Here is an 18,925-nt window from a genome sequence, read left to right as displayed (position 1 = left end):
ACACGGCCCTGACCAGGGCCCGGGCCAGCGAGGGGCCTGCAACCAAGGTACATGCTCTTGGCAGGAATCTAACCTGGGACTCTATCCACTGAGACAAACTGTCTAGGGCTGTACTTTTTTAAAAACTCTTTTATATTTGAAAATTAATAGTAGTTCTCCACAAACACAAAGGGAAAGCCACCCATAATCCTACAATGTTTTAACAAATTAGGAAGAAAAGGCCGAACCTTCCCCATCCTGACTATCCAATGGTATTCACCAGAAAAATTACTCTAAGGGTTTTGAGTGTAACATTCCATTTTCTTTGCATTTGCATAAATATATGTCTATGCATTATACATAATCTACTATATCTGTATATTTATGAAAATAAAAATGTACAACTTTGCTATTTACCTTTTAGGCTTGGCATTCTATCATGATCATTTTCTTACCTTAGCACCAAACAGGTCTACTGAATTCTTTTTAATGACTGCACAGTATCCCAACATTGCTGATGTAGCAGAATTTATTTTATTGTTCTCCCACAGATGAATAAAATAAACCAGATAAACATCCTTAAACATCTCCAACTTATGAGAATGGGTTTATAAAGGTAAAATTGCTTCGTCAAAGATACGCAGATTTTTTTTTTTTCTTTTTTTTTTTTTTTTATTTTTCGCTAAAAGTATTACAAAGTGTATTACATAAGTGTCCTTTTTTCCCCCCCGCCCTTGACAGACCCCTGCCCTCCCTTACCCCCCAGTGTCTTATGTCCATTAGTTATGGTTATATGGATGCATACCAGTCCTTCGGTTGATCTCTTAATCCCCTCCCTCCTCCCCCCCAACCCTCCCTGGCCTTCCCACTGCAGTTTGACAATCAGTTTGAGGCAGCTCTGCCTCTGAAGATACGCAGATTTTAAATGTTAATTAAATGTTAATTTAAAATTACATTTATAAAGATTATATCAACTTGCATTCTCACAAATAGCATGCTGCAGGGTCTCCTACCTTGCCAGAGCTTGATGTTCTGAAGCTTTTTCTCTCTTGCTAATCTGGTAAGTGGAAGAAAATGTCTCATTCTTATTTAGATTTGCATATTCCTCATTACTACTCTGGCAGACCATACATTTTTTTTTTATGTTCCTAGTCTTGTTCCTTTTCATACTCCTTCTTCTTGAATATTTTTTTTAGGGCATTTCCTTTTTATTACTTCTTGTTAATTTGTAAAGTGCAAGTATCAACTCTTTTCTGTCTTTTATAAAATAAAATTTCCTTAGGCTTTTCATTGCCTCTTAACATTCTGTTCTTCATAGATACTCTCTGTGACTGACACAGTCAAATTTCTCTATTTTTCATATTTATGGCACATAAATATTCTGTTTAATTTAGGAAGTTCACCTCTACTCAGAGTATATGTAATTATTCTCCTATATTTTATTCAAATATTTTTTTATTTTCTAATTTAGATTTTGTAATTTATCTAGAATTTAATTTTTTTCATATGGTGCAAGTATTTAGTTTTTAAAACAGCATAAGTTGTCAACAAATGGTTCTGGAACAACTGGACATCCACATGTGAAAAAAAACTTAGACACAGACCTCACACCCATAATAAAAATTAATTCAAAATGAATCATAGACCTTAATGTAAAATGCAAAATTATAAAATTCCTAGAAGATAACAAAGGATAAAACCTAGATGACTTTGGTTATGGCCATGACTTTTTAGTTACACCATTAAGGCATTAAATAAATAATTAGTAAGCTAATTTAATGGATTCCATTAAAATTTAAAACTTGTGCTCTATGAAAGGCATGTCAAGAGATTGAGAAGGTAAGCCACAGAGAAAACATTTGCAAATGACACATCTGAAAAAGGACTGTTATCCAAGATATACAGAAGCTCTTAAAATTCAACAATAAGAAAACAAACAGCCCAATTTAAAAATGGGCAAAAGACCTGAACAGACACCTTGCAAAAGAAGATATACAGATGGCAAATTAGCGTATAAAAAGATGTTCGCTATCAATGTCATCAGGGAAATGCAAATAAAACAACAATGAGATACTAGTGAATACCTAGTTGAATGACCAAAATCCACAATGTTGACAACACTAAATGCTGGTGAGAATGTGGGATAACAGGAACCCTCATTGTTATGGGAATGCAAAATGGCAGTCACTTTGGAAAACACTTTGGCAGTTTCCTATAAAATTAAACATACTCTTACCAGACAACCCAGCAATCACACTCTTTGGTATTTATTAAAAGGAATTGAAAGTTTTATTTCCATGCAAAAATCTGAACATGAACGTTTATAACAGCTTTAGTCATAATAGCCATAACGTGAAAGCAACTAAGGTGTCCTTCAGGAGATAAATGGGTAAAGAAACTGTGGTGCATCCAGACATTGAAGTAGCATTCAGGGCTAACAAAAAGCGAGCTCTCAAATCACAGAAAGACATGGAGGGAAATTAAATGCATATTGCTAAGTGAAAGAAGCCAGTCTGAAAAGGCTCCGTACTATCTGATTCCAATTATGTGGCATTCTGGAAAATGCAAAACTATACAAACAGTAAAAAGATCAGGGGTTGCCAGGAGTTGGGGGATCCGGTTTGATAATATTTTGTTGAGGATTTTAGTATCTATGTTCATCAGGGATATTGGCCTATTTTTCTTTCTTTCTAGTGTCTTTATCTGGTTTGGGAATTAGGGCAATGCTGGCCTTGTACAATGAGCTTTAGAGTCTTACCTCCTTTTGAATTTACAGCATAAATAAATGAATAAGATGAATAAGATGAGAAGCATAGGTGAAGCCATCTGGCCCAGGACTTTTGTTTGCTGAGAGTTTTTGGTTACTGGTTCTATTTCATTAGTTGTGATTGGTTTATTAAGAGTTTCTCCAGAAAGAGAACACACCAAAGGTCCCTGATGGGTGCAGTCACCAGACCTTTCTGTAGGACTTGAGCTTGGCAGGGTGGTGTCGTCAGTGGTTGGAGGACTGGCATCGTGCACTCCCCTGGCTGCTGCTGTAATAATAGGAGTGCCCCACCTTGGGTAGATAGTGTTTCAGGGTTCTGTGGAATAGGGACTCAGCACAGGGACCTCAGTGTGTGATTCTTCAGATCTCTCTATGGGCCACGCTACCCAGATCTTCGCTTTGTGACTCCCATATGGCTTGAGTTGCCTTCCCTCTACTGGATCCCCAAGTGAGTGTCTGAGAGCAAGATGCTGTGTGCTGGCTCTTTAAAAGGGCACCTATGTTTCTAACAAACTCCCTCCTCCTCCAGGCAAACAGAGCTCTCACTGATTTTCACATCCAGATGCTATGTGGGCTCCTCTTCCCGGCTCTGGTGCTCTGGATTGGGGATCCCAGCATAAGGTTAAGACCCCATGCTCCTCAGGAGGACTTTTGTAGCTAAGATATCGCTCTGAGTTCTCGACTGACACACATGGGTGCAGGGGACCAGCCCTTTCTGCATCTTTCTACATTTTACTGTAAGTCTCTATGTGGCTTCTGTAAATCCTTGGTTGTAATATTTCTGTTCAGCTAGCTTTCAATTGGTTATTCTGGTTGATTGCGCTATAATTTAGCTGGAAATCCATTTGGCACCTGGAGGAGGTGAATGTAGCTTCCACCTACTACACAGCCACCTTGCGATCTCCATCTCTGCTTCTGAGCCCTGGGTGGCATTGACTGAAACTGCTGTTGCAACTGCATGTCAGCCCAACTTCTCCCTTTGCTCACCCTGCTTCCATTGGCCTCATAGACCTCTGCAAAAAGCTTTCTGAACACAGGTCTTAACAACTCAGTATATGCTCTTGGAGAAGCCAATCTGCAACATTCAGGTTGTCCTCAGTCTGAACACAGATTTATACTATGCTTCTAATGGTTTACACCCATTTTGGCATTGGAGTGGAGTCTTTAAAACACATAGTTTACTATTCTTCAGTTTAATTTGGCATAAATTCTTCTATAGACTTGATGGTCTTACAGCATAAATAAAAATCAATAAAAGTCCAATTAAATAGGACCAGAGGCATGGGTAAATGGAACAAACTGACAGATCTCAGAGGGCAGGATCGGAAGAGATCAACCAAAGAATACATATGCATATATGCATAGCCCATGGACACAGATAATAATGTGGTGAAGGCCTGGGGTAGAGGCAGGGTAGAGGGAGGCAAAAGGGTGCAAAATAGTAGACGCCTGTAATTGACTCAACAACAACAAACAATCCAGATAGTGAAGAGATTATTTAGAGATTAAGGTCACTTTTATGTTTAACAATATTTACAAAGATTAAATGCTCTTAACAAAGCATACATAACAAGAGCAAATCCGCAAGTGTACAAAATGAACTAATTTGATTTACAATAATAACAGACGTTGCCACCTGCTGATTGTATTAAATATGAATCAAGTTCAGTATTGCCATCATTTAGGAAACTAGAGATAATCTCTATTTTTCTACCTCAAATCTTCAGAATAAGCATAAATGGATAAAGACATGACAGGTTTGGTGATTAAGAGTGGCAAAGTTCCAAATTCCCTACATTAGTGAGTTTTTTATGAGGTTTTACTTTGTAGCCTAGTGATGGAGGGATAGTCATTATAGCTTAAGCATGGATATTTATAGTTATCATATTTTTAACATAAAGACTGCCTAGTGGGATAACACCTGCTTGATTGTATTCAAGGAAATGCAAAGAAAATATGAAAGAATAGGTATAAAAACATATTGCAAATTAAAAGGTAATTAAATATAATTTTAGTCACGTTACTTGGTCAAGCATTGGGAGTGATCATTATGATTAAGATGCCTGAGTAATGGGTCTAAATTATTTGTAATCTAAAAAGTGATTGCATGGGAGAGGGGGTGGGTGGAGGTGGAAGAGGGTATGGGGTGGATAAATGGTGATGGAAAAAGTACAATAAAATTAAGAAAAAGGAAATAAAATAAAAGATAAAAAACAACAAAAGATCCTCAAAACCTAAGTATTCCTGTAATTAGCCTGATTTTCTTATGCAATTGTAAAATGGACCTGAATTAATTCCCAAAGTAGCTATGGATTTAGTGACAAGAGCACTGGACTTTGGGATTCTGCTCACCAAGGATACAATTCTGCTCAGTAGGCAAGTGACTTAACTAACATCTCTGACACTCAATTTCTCCCCTTTAAAATACAGGATACTTAAACTACAGCATTATTTTGGTGAACAAAATAGGGTAGTATATATCATTCTTCTTAGAACAAACTGGGTGCCTATCAAATATTTGTTGAAAGAGCAACATTGTTTAAAATAAATGGAATTTTTATTTATTATCAACTTCCTTCCCAAACAAAATTATACTTTACAGTGGTACATAAAATATGACAAAAAAAATCTATGACAAAAAATCATACATTAAACTGCAGTGAAAGAGATTTTAAAAAATAAACAGGATGGAGAAAGAAAATAAGCCCTGATGAGACTACAATGAAAACTCTACATGGCTATATACAACTTAAATGTAGGCCTCAAAATTAGCTCTAAGTTTCTGAAACTCAGATGCAAAAGATACCTTTTTAGTTACACAGCTCAGGGGTTGTACTGAATATCTGTTCTTGGTGTAAGAGCCAACAAAAATTTCTCTTGAAGTTGTTCACAAAGAGGACATTATTGGAAGTAATGAACAGCATTTTCAATGTTATCCTTAAAATAGATGCAGGGACAACAACTTTACAGAACTGTTTCTAAGTAGGTTTCTTGCATTATTTCAGAAAGCAGCTCAATAAACATGTTACTATGTATGGAAAGGCAAGGACAAGATTAACTCTTGCCTATTTGCTGAAGTTACTGAAAAATATAGGGCAAAAGGGGCTATTGTGGTCTAGGGAACTGGCTTAACATAGGGAGATATTTTAGGAGGGCCTGTGCCCTTCATGAAAGTCATCTTAAAGACCTATTTTTCTCACAAAGAAATTTAAACAAATAAAAAGATCAGTGAGCTTAAATTGTAATTCTTGGAAAATACAAGTGAGAAATGATTTTATATTGCTTGTTCTGCTCACTTAACCAATGTCTGAGCACTAACTATGATGGAGAAACAGTGCAGTATAGTGGTTTAAAAACTATATTTACGCATATGTACCTTATCTCTATATCTGTGTCTACATCTACAACTCTACCTATATCTATTTCTAAATCTATACATCTATCGCCACAAAGATACCCACAAAGATCACAGCACATTTGCTCAGGGGTATAATGATGTTTGCGATCAGAATTTGTAACAGTCAAGTAACGAGGCAATGCTAATTCAGTGACATTAAATCTCATGAAATAATCAATTTCAAAGCTGCCTCATCATTCTTTTTTTTCCTTTTTTTTTTCTTTCCTCCCTGGCTCAGATCCCATCCCCTCCTCCTCCTCTTCCTCTTCCTGCAGTGGCCTAGGAGGAGCTCCAGGACAACCGAAAGCTGGAAGGTCAGTGAGGGCGCAGGTGGAGACCCAGGCCTGGCTGAGTCAGGAAGGCAAGGCAGAGGCTGGGGCAGGATGCTTCCTCATTCTTTTAAGGATGTGTGGATTGCTTGATAAGGCTCATACGTAAATGGAAGGCCATTCTTTATGGTGTATAGAAGGGAGATGATTATTTTGTCTTTCTTGTGCAGTATTATCAAAATGCATCCCCACCATTCTAGACTGATAGTTCCTTTACTTAAGGTAAATGAAACATGTGATATTCTAAGTAATTTTCTAGAAAGTGAGGCTTATACTTTTAAATGATAATTTAAGAATCAATTCCCTTAGATGTAAATCTTTATTAAATTGAATGGAGATATTATATGGACAGCACTAAACATTGTGGAAATCTGTAATTATGTGATTCAGTAATATCTGCCAAGACTACTGAGGTGTGTTGGTGTTTTGCACCTAGACTTGTTGTCCTAGAGTCTAGGACCTAGACTATATCATATTGTTGCATATTGTGAAGAAAGCAGTTAGGAATTTGCAGAGCTTGTAGTGCTGAGTCTATCAATATCAATGGCCTCTAGACTCTACCATTTCACTCACTGCATTTGTGTTCTGTGTGACAATGACACCAAATCTGCTTTTATTGCCTAACCAATTGGCTATATTCCTATCTCCACATCATGTTATTGTAGCTTAGTTTTGGCTTTTTCCCCTTTGAGAGAAAGAGACATTTACAATAGTATACCTTAAGCAACTGCTGCTGACTTTTGTTTATATGGAATCACACCCAAGTTTTTGGGTTGTTTGTATTTGTATTTAAATGACACAAACCTTTTCAAATGAGACCCTAGGAGAGTGAGACTGATATTTTTAGTGACATGTGGAGCTCAAATGAGTTATTTTATGTTTCTAAACAGCTGGAGAAATGAAGGAAAACTCTCCTTGAAAGTCACATTTTTTTAAAAGGGGGTATATAGTGATGATCAGAGGGAAGGGGGTGGGTGCTGGGAGGAGATGGGCAAAATGGAGAAGAAATAGGGACATCTGTGATAGTGTTAAAAATAAAGTTCAAGAAGAGGGGTATGGGAGTTAATAGCATAAAACACAGGTTTCTTACAAGTATATAATATTAAATTCCTTGAAACAGTTAAACTTTAGGTGCTTAACTCTAGGGCCAAAACTGATCATATTTCAGTAGAGAAATCTTAATCATTGTGGAAATGCTGTAGTGGATGTAAAAATATGCATGTATGATGGATAGGTTGTCATTTTCCAACTCCCTATGTTATACAGAATCTCACCTCTTCTTCCTTTGAGTCCCACCTTCTTTGCATCCAGAATCCCAATTTTGCTTAGATATTGTTCATCAGGGGAGGCCAGGAGAAGGACTAGTCCTCAGGGTGTGGGTCAACATTATTGAGTCCAACCATCACAGCAGTTCCACAGTTGTCCTTTCTCCCACCCAGTGGCTGGTTTAGGAGTAGAAAAGTGAATACAACGCAATTCTGTCCGGTGAAATGTAAAGACAAGTTGGTTTAGAGGCTTCCGGGAGGTTGTCTTTACTCCTGAAAAGGGACTAAAGGAAAATATATTCTTTCTTCTGGCCTTAACAAATTATTGTGCAAGAAAATGCTACCTCAATTGCTGCAGCCTACTTTTACCACAAAGGAATTCAATGTGAAGTTCATGGTGGCAGACCAGAGAGGTCAAATGCTGATTGTGTCATCATTACATTAATGAATCCTGTAATTGCCTTATCTCTGTATTTCTTGCTATGTTTCTGTTATGTTTAAGTATTTTCTTAAGTCTTTTGTTATTTGAAGTTAACTGCACTGTAAATAATGCAAACATAACAAATTAACTCTGTGTTTTATGCTTTCTGGAGGGAAACCTGAAATGTAAGGCCTGAGAATATAAGATATTAGACAGGTTTTTTAAAATTGTCATAAACTGTTTACTTAAAAACTTTTTGAATTGGGTACTCTGAAACAGACATGGGTCTGAATAGCATTGCTAATGCATATTAAGTTAAAGCATTTTATTCAGGAAATAAAGATAATTTTGAACAAAAGAAGATAAGAAAAATTATTTTTTAATTAAATTTTTTAAAAAAGTTTTTCCTCTAACATTTTCTGACAGCAAACTATTAGGGACAGTTCTTTTAAAAAATCCCCACCCTTGATGTATTGTGTCCTGCCAAGATATGTTGAATGTTGAAACTTGGACTTCTCTTCAAGAGCTTTTCAATGTATGTGGGCCTTTTATAGGTCGTGGTATGTTTTAGGACTTTTTAAGAGTCTTCCTTGAGGTTAAGGGCTGCATCAGATAATCAGAGTAGTGTGTTATCTGAGGTCAAATCACTAACTCCACTGTCCTACTTCCTAACCTTAGCCCACTTTCCACACATCTCCTTATCGTGGCCCTGCACCTGCTGCTCAGTCATCCTTTCTTATACAGATTGAAGTTGCTCCCTATGAAAGGTGAACCACTCACTCAACTGTGTTTTCAGGAAATACAGGCTACAACTGATTTTATGGGTACCAGCATAGAGAAATAGCATTGAGAGAATTGCCAAAGGAGACTCCTTCATAATTATAAAGAAAATTCTCTTTATTTAAATCAACTTAATTTTCATATGAAAATTTTTCTGGTTTTGGTTACCATTGTGTTCTCAACTTAGCTTGGCAGAGAATGAAATCGTAGTTTTTATTTCTAAATAAAATGAGGAAGAATTTAATAAAGAAAAAATTTTAGAAAGTCAATGAATTATTGCCCATGCATACATTGAGCATATACTATGTGCCTGGAACCCACTAAAGGTTTGTAAAACAATATCTTTTCTAGTTAAGAGCAAGTTAGACCGCAGTACTTTACTTATTTCATGATTAAACATATAAATCCAGGTGAATGTAACTAAATGTTCAAGTCACTGACATTGCAGTTCCTACTGATAGTCCCTTCAGAATCTAGGGACAAAAACAAAAGCTTTCCACTTATACAGACTAATGAATACTTTGATTTTGTAAAGTGGCAGGCATTCATGAAAAATTATAACTCCCACTTACATTTAGATATAAAAGCAAAATACAATGTATAATTATTCACAACAAATGAGTTTAACACTGCATTTCAGAAACTTAAAGCCAGCTTTTCACTTTAAAGTAACTTGTAGGAACAAATTTAAGAGCTAGACACAGTTAAGAGTTAAAAAGATCAAATTCTTTGAGTACTACTTTAATCACAGATCAAACAAGGCCTGCTGGTCCAAGGACAAAAATTGATTTTATTACATGTATCAGAGTAGGTATCTGATTATTTTCATTTTTTTTCCCCACAAGGAAGATTGTATATGTAGAAGAGAAATATTCTTCTTAAAGCTAACTTTACCATGCCCAGACTGAATCAGCATTTCCAACAATTCTGGTAAATCATATTCATATTTTATATGCCATTTGCCTCCCAAAGCTAGAGTCACCCCACATAGTAGTAGTTCTTTTTACTTTAATGAAGGAGTGCATCCACAGTTGCATAGGAAAATATTTCTCTTCATAGCAGTATTTTATATGCTTGTTCCATGGAGAGTTTCAAGGCAGCTTGGCATTAGGAGTGCATTGCAGGCATGTAACTGGGAGCATGGGTGAAGTGACAGCCTGGGCTGCAGACATCAGCCCTATGGGTGGGAGTGCGCTGAGTGTTGGCAGGACAACAACTGGAATGGACAGCATGCATCCAGCCCTCTCCCTTTTCTGGGGCTCTGCAGGGAGTGACAATGGGGCTGTCAAAGTCAAGGCACTGTTCACGGGCTGAAGGGAGGAGCATTGTGCTGCATTGTCAGGGAAACTAAGCTGTCACTTCAGGAGTTGACTCAATACTCTGAGCTCCTTTAGAAAATAAAAGCTTAACTTTCACTTGTCATTCAGGAAGAGTGATTTCCCCAAATGCTGGCTGTCAGTAGGGTGTGATGTCAGGGAGGCAGACTGGGCCCTTTCTCTTCCCTGCAGGGTGTGAGACAGCTGTGGCAGGACGTCTATGAACAGGTAAAGCTTATCTTCAGCAGCTTCTTTGTGTTCCTAATCTGTGTGGTCCAGGGTTCCTCCTTGCACAGCCCCATTCAGCCTATTTCCCACCCAATCAAAACTTGCCTTTGTCATTTCTAAATTCTCAAAGCCGCCCTCTTCACTACATAGGGCTCATAAACCTGTTAGGAAAATTTCTAGTGAATATTTATATTCATGGTTACATTAGTGCTGTAAGGGAACATAGAGAGTCTTTAGCTCCATCTTAGTCTCATTTCATAGGTAAGGTGAATTGGTATGTACATGACCAACTAGTTAATGGAAGGGGAGGGCAATGAGTTATTTTTATTATAATGATTATGATAGCATGATAATTAAACAATAACTTGTTGAAATTGAAAGATGCAGGTAGTGAGATAGAGCTACCCAGACACCTCCCTCTATTTTCTTTAATTAGTTATGGCAATACACAGTCTTCTCAGCTTGCAGAATCTCCACATGCAAATGCATCAAACAGCTGACCAAATTCAGAGCTCTGGCTTACCCCTACCAAAATTACAGAAGACTAGCAGAAAGCTGAATGTCAACGTATTAATTAATAAGGAGAAACATAACTGTCAAGTAGATGAGAAAGAATCATTTCTCTTTAAGAGAGTGTAAGTGAAAGTAATAATAATAATTAATTAAAATTATTAATAAAGTATTATTGCCAGACTCTGTGTGTGATGTGCTTTACAAAAGTTGTGACCTAATCTCCTGAACAATCCTGTAAGGTAGATACTATCATTCTCCAAGTTTTAGAAACAATAAAGCTAAGGCACGGAGGAGTCAAGAAACTTGACCATTGCCATCAACTAATAAATGACATGATCTGGTGGTGAACCCAGGGAATCCGGTCTCACCCGCTCTGTAATAATACCGCCTCAGTAGAGGGTTTGGAGAGGACAGAAGCAGAACAAATGTTTGGACACCTGATTGACCTCTTTAGTGGTTGGTACAAGGAACCAACCACTCTCATTTGATTCTCAACCAGGAGAAATGTTGCCCCCAGGGGACATGTGACAACATCCAGAGGCATTTTAGGTTGTCACAACTGAAACAGGGGAGTGCTACTGGCATCTAGTAGATAGAGGCCTGGATTGCTGCTAAATATCCTACAATGCACAGGGCATCCCCGACAATAAAGAGTCAGCCAGTCCAAACTGCCAGTAGTCCGGGGCTGAGGAACCCTGGTACCAGGCGGTGAGAGCTGCATCCACCTCCACAGTGTAGATCTGTGTCCCATCAGGGGACCCTGAGGAGGTCCTGGGCTGGTGGACTCGGTTATGTGCAGAGTACTTACACGTGTACTTCAGATGGGCCTTTCTGGGAGGGCTCCACACCCTTATGATCTCATCTGAGCCTGCTTACCTCCCAAGGTCCCCATCTCCAAATACAATCACACCGAGGGTATTTATCTAACGTATAAATTTGGGGAAGGACTTAAACCTTAAGCCCATAACACAAACTTTTATCAGCTTTATAAACTATTTCCTAATTTCCATGCTACTGTAAATAATATTGCTTTTTAAATTTTAATTTCTGATTTTCTTTCAATATATAGAAATACAATTTATTTTAATAATCTTATATCTTACAAACTTTCCAAATTCACTTACTAGTTCTAACAGCTTTAAAAAAGTAAATGCCTTGGGATTTTCTAAAAACAATCATGCCATCTATGAATGGGGTCAGTTTTGCTTCCTCCTTTTCAGTCTGAATGCCTTTAATTCCCTTTTCTTGCATGGCTGCAGTGGCTTGAACCGCCAACACCATAGAATGAGTAGAAGTGATGGACATGCCCTTTCTTGTCTTTTTTCAGATTTTAGGAGGAAAACATTTGGTCTTTCACCATTGGGTATAGAGTTGGCTGTAGGATTTGTATAGTCACCCTTTTTTGACTAAGAAACGTTTGTTCCAAATTTGCTGAGGGTTTTTGTCATGCATGGGTGCTGGATTGTGAGATTTTATATATATATATATATATATATATATATATATATATATATATATGATATATATATTAATCATTTGTTCCCTTGCTTAAAGCCCATTAAAACCTTCCCATCACCTTTCAAATAAAGTCCAGCTTTCATACCACAGCATGCATTTCTCACCATTTCTCAAAACACCACCAAACTGCGTATAGTTCTGTGAATGTCGATGCTATTTCAGGCTTCTGTGAATTGTCTCAGGTTCCTTTGGTCTAGAGAGTATTGTCCTCCTCACCCCCTAACCCTTAAATCTTTCCCAGACACCCAACGAAGTTCATTAGTGAATTTTAACTCTCCTTTAAAAACTCAACTGAACATAACTTTCTTTGTGATGACTCCTTCGTCAGTGTTACAATTGTGTTCATGCCGCCATGGTTGACATTGCTTGCTAGTATTTGTTTACTTTTTTGTCTTTCTCTTCAAAAGACAGTGGGCAGCTGAAGAAGTGAACCTCGTTCAGTAAAGTGCTTAATAGAAAGTAGGCCCCAATATAAATGGAATAACATCTATGAAATTCTGAAGACTAAGTGTTACAGAAACTTTCTTTGTAGAAATTGAAGATGGCATTATTTTTGCATTATATTCTATTGTAAATACATAGTTTTTCTAACAGTGGTGAATACAATGTTAATATTTATAAGAAATTAATATTAAATGATAGTATAACTATTATCATCATATTTCTACTGATGCATTAATACCTAAAGCCAATATCAAAATCCAGTCCTCTACTGTCCACCAGGGCCTTAGCAAAGCTACCTTACATAATATTTATAAGTATTAGTTCATTTAATCTTCATGAAAACATTATAGGCAGGTCCTGTTATTATCTCCATTTTAAAAGTGAGAAAACAGAAGCACAGATAAATTAAACCACAGAGCTGGAAGTAGCAGATCTAGCAGATCTTGCCTTTCAAAGTGGGCAGTTCAACTCTAAAATCTGTTCTTTTCATTTCTGTGATATATTTAGTAAAAAAAAACAAAAAAACAAAAAAAACAAACTTTATAAAGTACAAAATAACGGTACTGTGCCTATTTTACTTTTTCAGCTGTGATAACAGACTATAGTTATATCTAACTATGCTGCATGCAAAAACCAAACATGGCTTCCAGATTCCCTGTAGTGAAATTATAAATATATTATGAATATAAGGAACATGGAAATGTTCTTTATCTTCTTAAAATGTTCAATGACAACTAGTAACACACAAGCTATAGCTTTCAGAACACTGGCTTAAAAACTTAACCTTCCTTGAATTTAGTATTTTAGGAAAAACTGTCAAAGATAAGTGAATTTGAAATAATCCTATGTGACACATTAGGTTTTATATGCTCATACTACAGTTGCAATGACATGGCTGAAACTTTGTGTATTGGTTGTATGAAATGTTCCATGAAACTGAAATACTCATATAGATTTCACTTAGGGATAACAGCATACTTAAGAAAAAGGTAAATATAAAAAATATGAGCTGAAAATTACCTCTACAAGTTAAATATCCTTATTAATTTCTCTGTTACTAATTTAATATGGTTCTGAAACAAATAAAGACTCATTTAAAACACAGTATCCTTAAAAAACTAAAAATGGAACTCCCATTTGACCCAGTGATCCCACTTCTAGAAATATATCCCAAGAAACTAGAAACACCAATCAGAAAGGATATATGTACCCCTATGACAGTGATGGCGAACCTATGACACACATGTCAGAGGTGACACGCGAACTCATTTTTTTGGTTGATTTTTCTTTGCTAAATGGCATTTAAATATATAAAATAAATATAAAAAATATGTCTTTGTTTTACTATGGTTGCAAATATAAAAAAATTTCTATATGTGACACGGCACCAGAGTTAAGTTACGGTTTTTCAAAATGCTGACACGCTGAGCTCAAAAGGTTCACCATCACTGCCCTATGTTCATAGCAGCACAATTTACCATAGCTAAGATTTGGAAACAGCCTAAGTGCCCATCAGCAGATGAGTGGATTAAAAAACTGTGGTACATCTACACAATGGAATACTACACTGTGGTAAAAAAGAAGGAATTGTTACCATTTGCAACAGCATGGATGGAACTGGAGAGCATTATGCTAAGCAAAATAAGCCAGTCAGAGAAAGATAACTATCACATGATCTCACTCATTTGTGGAATATAATGAACAACATAATCTGATGAACAAAAACAGATCCAGAGACAGAGAAGCATCAATCAGACCTTCAAACCTCAGAGGGAAGGTAGGGGAGAGTGGGGGTAAGGGGGAGAGATCAACCAAAAGACTTTTATGTAAGCATATAGGCCTAACCAATGGACACAGACACCAGGGGTTGAGGGCATGAGTGGTTTGGGGGGGGAGCCACTGGGGTGATAAGGACACAGATATAATACCTTAATCAATAAAGAAAAAAGAAAAGAAAACACAATATGAAACAAGTCGCCTGCAACTGAAACATAACTTTGTGCTTTTCTATTTCTGAAATGTGTGTGACTATTCTTGCTTTGTGACTTTCTCTGTCTATAGTATAGCATTATCAGTTAATGAAGATGGGTCCTGTTAAGGCAGAGCTAGATAAAATAATGAAGTCTATAATACTTTTTAATTGCCTTTCTGATTTGTGGTTTTTTTCCATGTTTCAAAATGATAATTCCCAATGTAATCGATTTATCTCGTTAGATAAGATAAAACCAGTGTGCCCTTCCAGCCGCTCCCAAAGTTATTTGCAACTCTAATATTAAAACTATCAAAATTAGCTACAAATATTAACATGTTCAGCGCCATGTCAGTCACTGGTGACTGAAATGGAAAGGAAGACAAAACAGGCTTGGCGCTTAACAGGTTAAATTCATCTAATGTATTGCATGACTTAAGCCAGAGTTATATTTTTTTTCATAAGCCAAAATCACACTTTATGCATTAGGATATAGTAAACAAAGAATGCTAAGGAGCACTTTAAAAGCATTCAGTAACCTAGGATATTTCCCTCGTGTGACCTGCACCATGCTACTATTTGCCCCTCCCAACTGCAAGTTCTTGTTGGTTCTTATTGACACCTATCCAGTTTTGTCTCATGGTTTGATGCACAAATGTAATTTCTCTGCTTCAGTTGTTTGATATTGCAGCCATGCTCAGTTGTGGATTCCTTCTTTTTAAACACCATTATTTTTGAATTGTGGAAAAAAAGTCCATGTGATAATTTGTCACCAAAATGTATAAAATTTTGCTTGAAATTATGCTAAATTGCTCTCCAGAAAGATTTCAAAATGTATATTTTCACTGAGAGTGTGGAAATACATTGAGAACTCAGTGTGCTAATGAACATTATTAATCTCTAAAGGACAGCCCTAATAAACAGAGTTTTTCTGTATTTACTTAATCATAGAACATTTTTGCTGTGGGATACTTATTAATATGCTCCATAGGACACTATGGTTTCTAGGTCATAGCTTGAAAACCATTAAAATTTAGTAAAAAAATGAAAAAATCCTGGGATAGTCTCTTTTTTGTATAACACTCTTCCAGCTGGAATAGACTAGAAAAATTTCAAAATATTTGTGAACTAAGAAAAAGACTAACATGCAAAACTTAATTTTATACTAAAAAGACTGAATCATGTCATCAGAAATTTCTGGAAGTTGTGCAAAGAGGTGACTGGTGAATTAAGTATTTTGTTGACACCAGTTTTCAAATTTGAGTTCATTGTATAACATTTTATCAAGTACTTTCTAGGGGAGGAGAGGGGGAAGAATTGAGCAAAACAGAAAAGTAAAGAAAAAGAACTAGTTGAGGGTTGTGGGGAAGTAACCCCAGCTGCAGAACCATGGCGTCCTTCGGGACTCTTACCTTCGATGAATATGGGCACCCTTTCCTCATCATCAAGGATCAGGACCGTAAGACTTGTCTTACGGGGCTGGAGCTCTCAAGTCTCATGTAATGGCAGCACAGGCTGTAGCAAATACCATGAGAACATCACTTGGACCAAATGGGCTTGATAAAATGATGGTGGATAAGGATGGTGATGTGACTGTAACTACCAATGGTGCCACCATTTTGAGCATGATGGATGTTGATCACCAGATTGCCAAGTTGATGGTTGAACTGACCAAATCATAGGATGGTGAAATTGGAGACGGAACCACCGGAGTGGTTGTCCTGGCTGGTGCCTTGTTGGAAGAAGCTGAGCAGTTGCATTCACTCCATCAGGATCGCTGATGGCTATGAGCAAGCCGCCCGCATTGCTATCGACTACCTGGACGAGATCAGCGATAGTGTCCTTGTTGACGTGAAGTGCACTGAGCCCCTGATTCAGATTTCGAAAGCCACGCTGGGTTCCAAAGTGGTTAACAGCTGTCACTGACAAATGGCTGAGATTGCTGTGAATGCTATTCTCACTGTGGCCGATATGCAGCGCAGAGACGTTGACTTTGAGCTCATCAAAGTAGAAGGCAAAGTGGGCGGGAGATTGGAGGACACTAAACTTATTAAGGGAGTGATTGTGGACAAGGATTTCAGTCACCCACAGATGCCAAAACAAGTACAAGATGCTAAGATCGAAATTCTCACATGTCCATTTGAACCACCAAAACCAAAGACGAAGCATAAGCCGGATGTGACCTCTGTGGAAGACTATAAAGCCCTTCAGAAATACGAAAAGGAGAAGTTTGAAGAGATGATTAAGCAAATTAAAGAAACTGGCGCTAACCTAGCTATTTGCCAATGGGGCTTTGATGATGAAACGAATCATTTACTTCTTCAGAACGACTTGCCTGCGGTTCGTTGGGTTGGAGGACCTGAAATCGAGTTGATGGCCATTGCAACAGGAGGGCAGATCGTCCCCCCGCTTCTCAGAGCTCACAACTGAGAAGCTGGGCTTTGCTGGGATTGTAAAAGAGATCTCATTTGGGACAACTAAAGACAAGATGCTGGTCATCGAGCAGTGTAAGAACTCCAGAGCTGTAACCATTTTCATCAGAGGAGGAAATAAGATGATCATCGAGGAAGCAAAGCGATCCCTTCACGATGCCTTGTGTGTCATTCGGAACCTCATCCGTGATAATCGTGTGGTGTATGGTGGAGGCGCTGCTGAAATCGCTTGTGCTTTAGCAGTTAGCCAAGCAGCAGATAAGTGCCCAACCTTGGAGCAGTATGCCATGCGAGCATTCGCTGATGCCCTGGAAGTCATCCCCATGGCCCTTGCTGAGAACAGTGGCATGAATCCCATCCAGACGATGTCTGAGGTCCGAGCCAGACAAGTGAAGGATAAGAACCCTGCTCTTGGGGTTGACTGTATGCACAAGGGTACAAACGATATGAAGCAACAACATGTCATAGAAGCCTTGATTGGCAAAAAGCAACAGATCTCTCTTGCAACACAAATGGTTAGAATGATTTTGAAGATTGATGATATCTGAAAGCCTGGAGAATCTGAAGAATAAAAAAAATTAAAATTAAATGTAGTAACAACCACCACTACTACGATTAAATAAAAGGGTGTCTTATGATGTTAAAAAAAAAAAAAGAACTAGTTGACACAGACAACAGTGTGGTGATTGCAAGGGGGGTGGGAAAGGTGGAGAAGAGTATAGGGGGATAAATAGTGATAGAAAAAAATATAATAAAATAAAAATAAGTAAAAATCTACTTTAGCTGTATATATATATATATATTTAAGAACATAAATTATGTAATTATAGTTTGTCTTCAAAAACAAACTTTGAAGATATACTTTGTTCTTGTCATTTGAGGAAAAAAAGTAGTTTCAAAATTATTTGAGAATGTAAGGAAGAAGTAAGCCAAAGTGAAATCTTTAAATATGGAGGTAAAAGAAAAATTCTTGCCTTGGAGCTACATTTTTATCTGTATGGTGAATTGGTTTAACTATAAGTTCTCCCACTATAAAACCACTATCTCCTGACTAAAACATACTCTTAGAGCGTTATTCATATTATAAGAAGAAAATACAATCTCTATGCTCAGTCCTGTGAGCTGGGTCCAGAGCTGAGATCTCTGACCAATGAACAGATTGAAGAGGCTGGGTTGACCTGAGAGCAAACATGGTTTTCACACTAAGCTCTAAGCAGAACTCCCCTGAGACTCCCACTGAGCCCTGATCTGCCAGGAAAGGAAAGGCCAGCAGTGTCCTCTGGCTATCAATAACAGCAAAGCCCAATTGTCTTGGAGGAAAGCATCTCCAATGTCAACTCTAGGGATCTGCACAAATTAAGAACAAATAACTATGAGCTCAAAGCAAAAGGATAAGATACACAGGAAAGTTAGACACCACTTTTTTCTCTTTTTGCTGTTTTCTGTGGTTATTTTAGCAGAGATGCTTCTTAACATGAAAATCCTTTTTCTCTTTCTCTTGGCACGCGTTTCCAGCCTCCCTCGCTGATGAACCCTTTCTATAGGCCCTCTCCAATGTTCTTTCTTT

General features: G+C 37.5%; 1 long non-coding RNA gene and 1 pseudogene across 1 annotated transcript in view; one reads left to right on the top strand and one right to left on the bottom strand.

The window, feature by feature from the left end:
• Positions 1 to 1,031, bottom strand: part of LOC139006467 (uncharacterized) — a 37,745-nt gene extending 36,714 nt beyond the window's left edge. Inside the window, exon 1 of the long non-coding RNA XR_011470749.1 lies at positions 993 to 1,031. This is a non-coding gene — a long non-coding RNA (uncharacterized lncRNA). The remainder of the gene's footprint in view (positions 1 to 992) is intronic.
• Positions 1,032 to 16,315: 15,284 nt separating this feature from the next.
• On the top strand, positions 16,316 to 17,930 carry LOC139006456 (T-complex protein 1 subunit epsilon pseudogene; annotated as a pseudogene).
• The last annotated feature ends 995 nt before the right edge of the window (positions 17,931 to 18,925 follow it).

The sequence above is a fragment of the Myotis yumanensis genome, unplaced genomic scaffold (genome assembly GCF_028538775.1).
Source record: "Myotis yumanensis isolate MYYU_CA2020_CCGP unplaced genomic scaffold, mMyoYum1.0.hap1 SCAF_1, whole genome shotgun sequence".
NCBI classification, from domain to species: domain Eukaryota; kingdom Metazoa; phylum Chordata; class Mammalia; order Chiroptera; family Vespertilionidae; genus Myotis; species Myotis yumanensis.
This window is presented reverse-complemented; position numbering and strand designations above follow the sequence as displayed.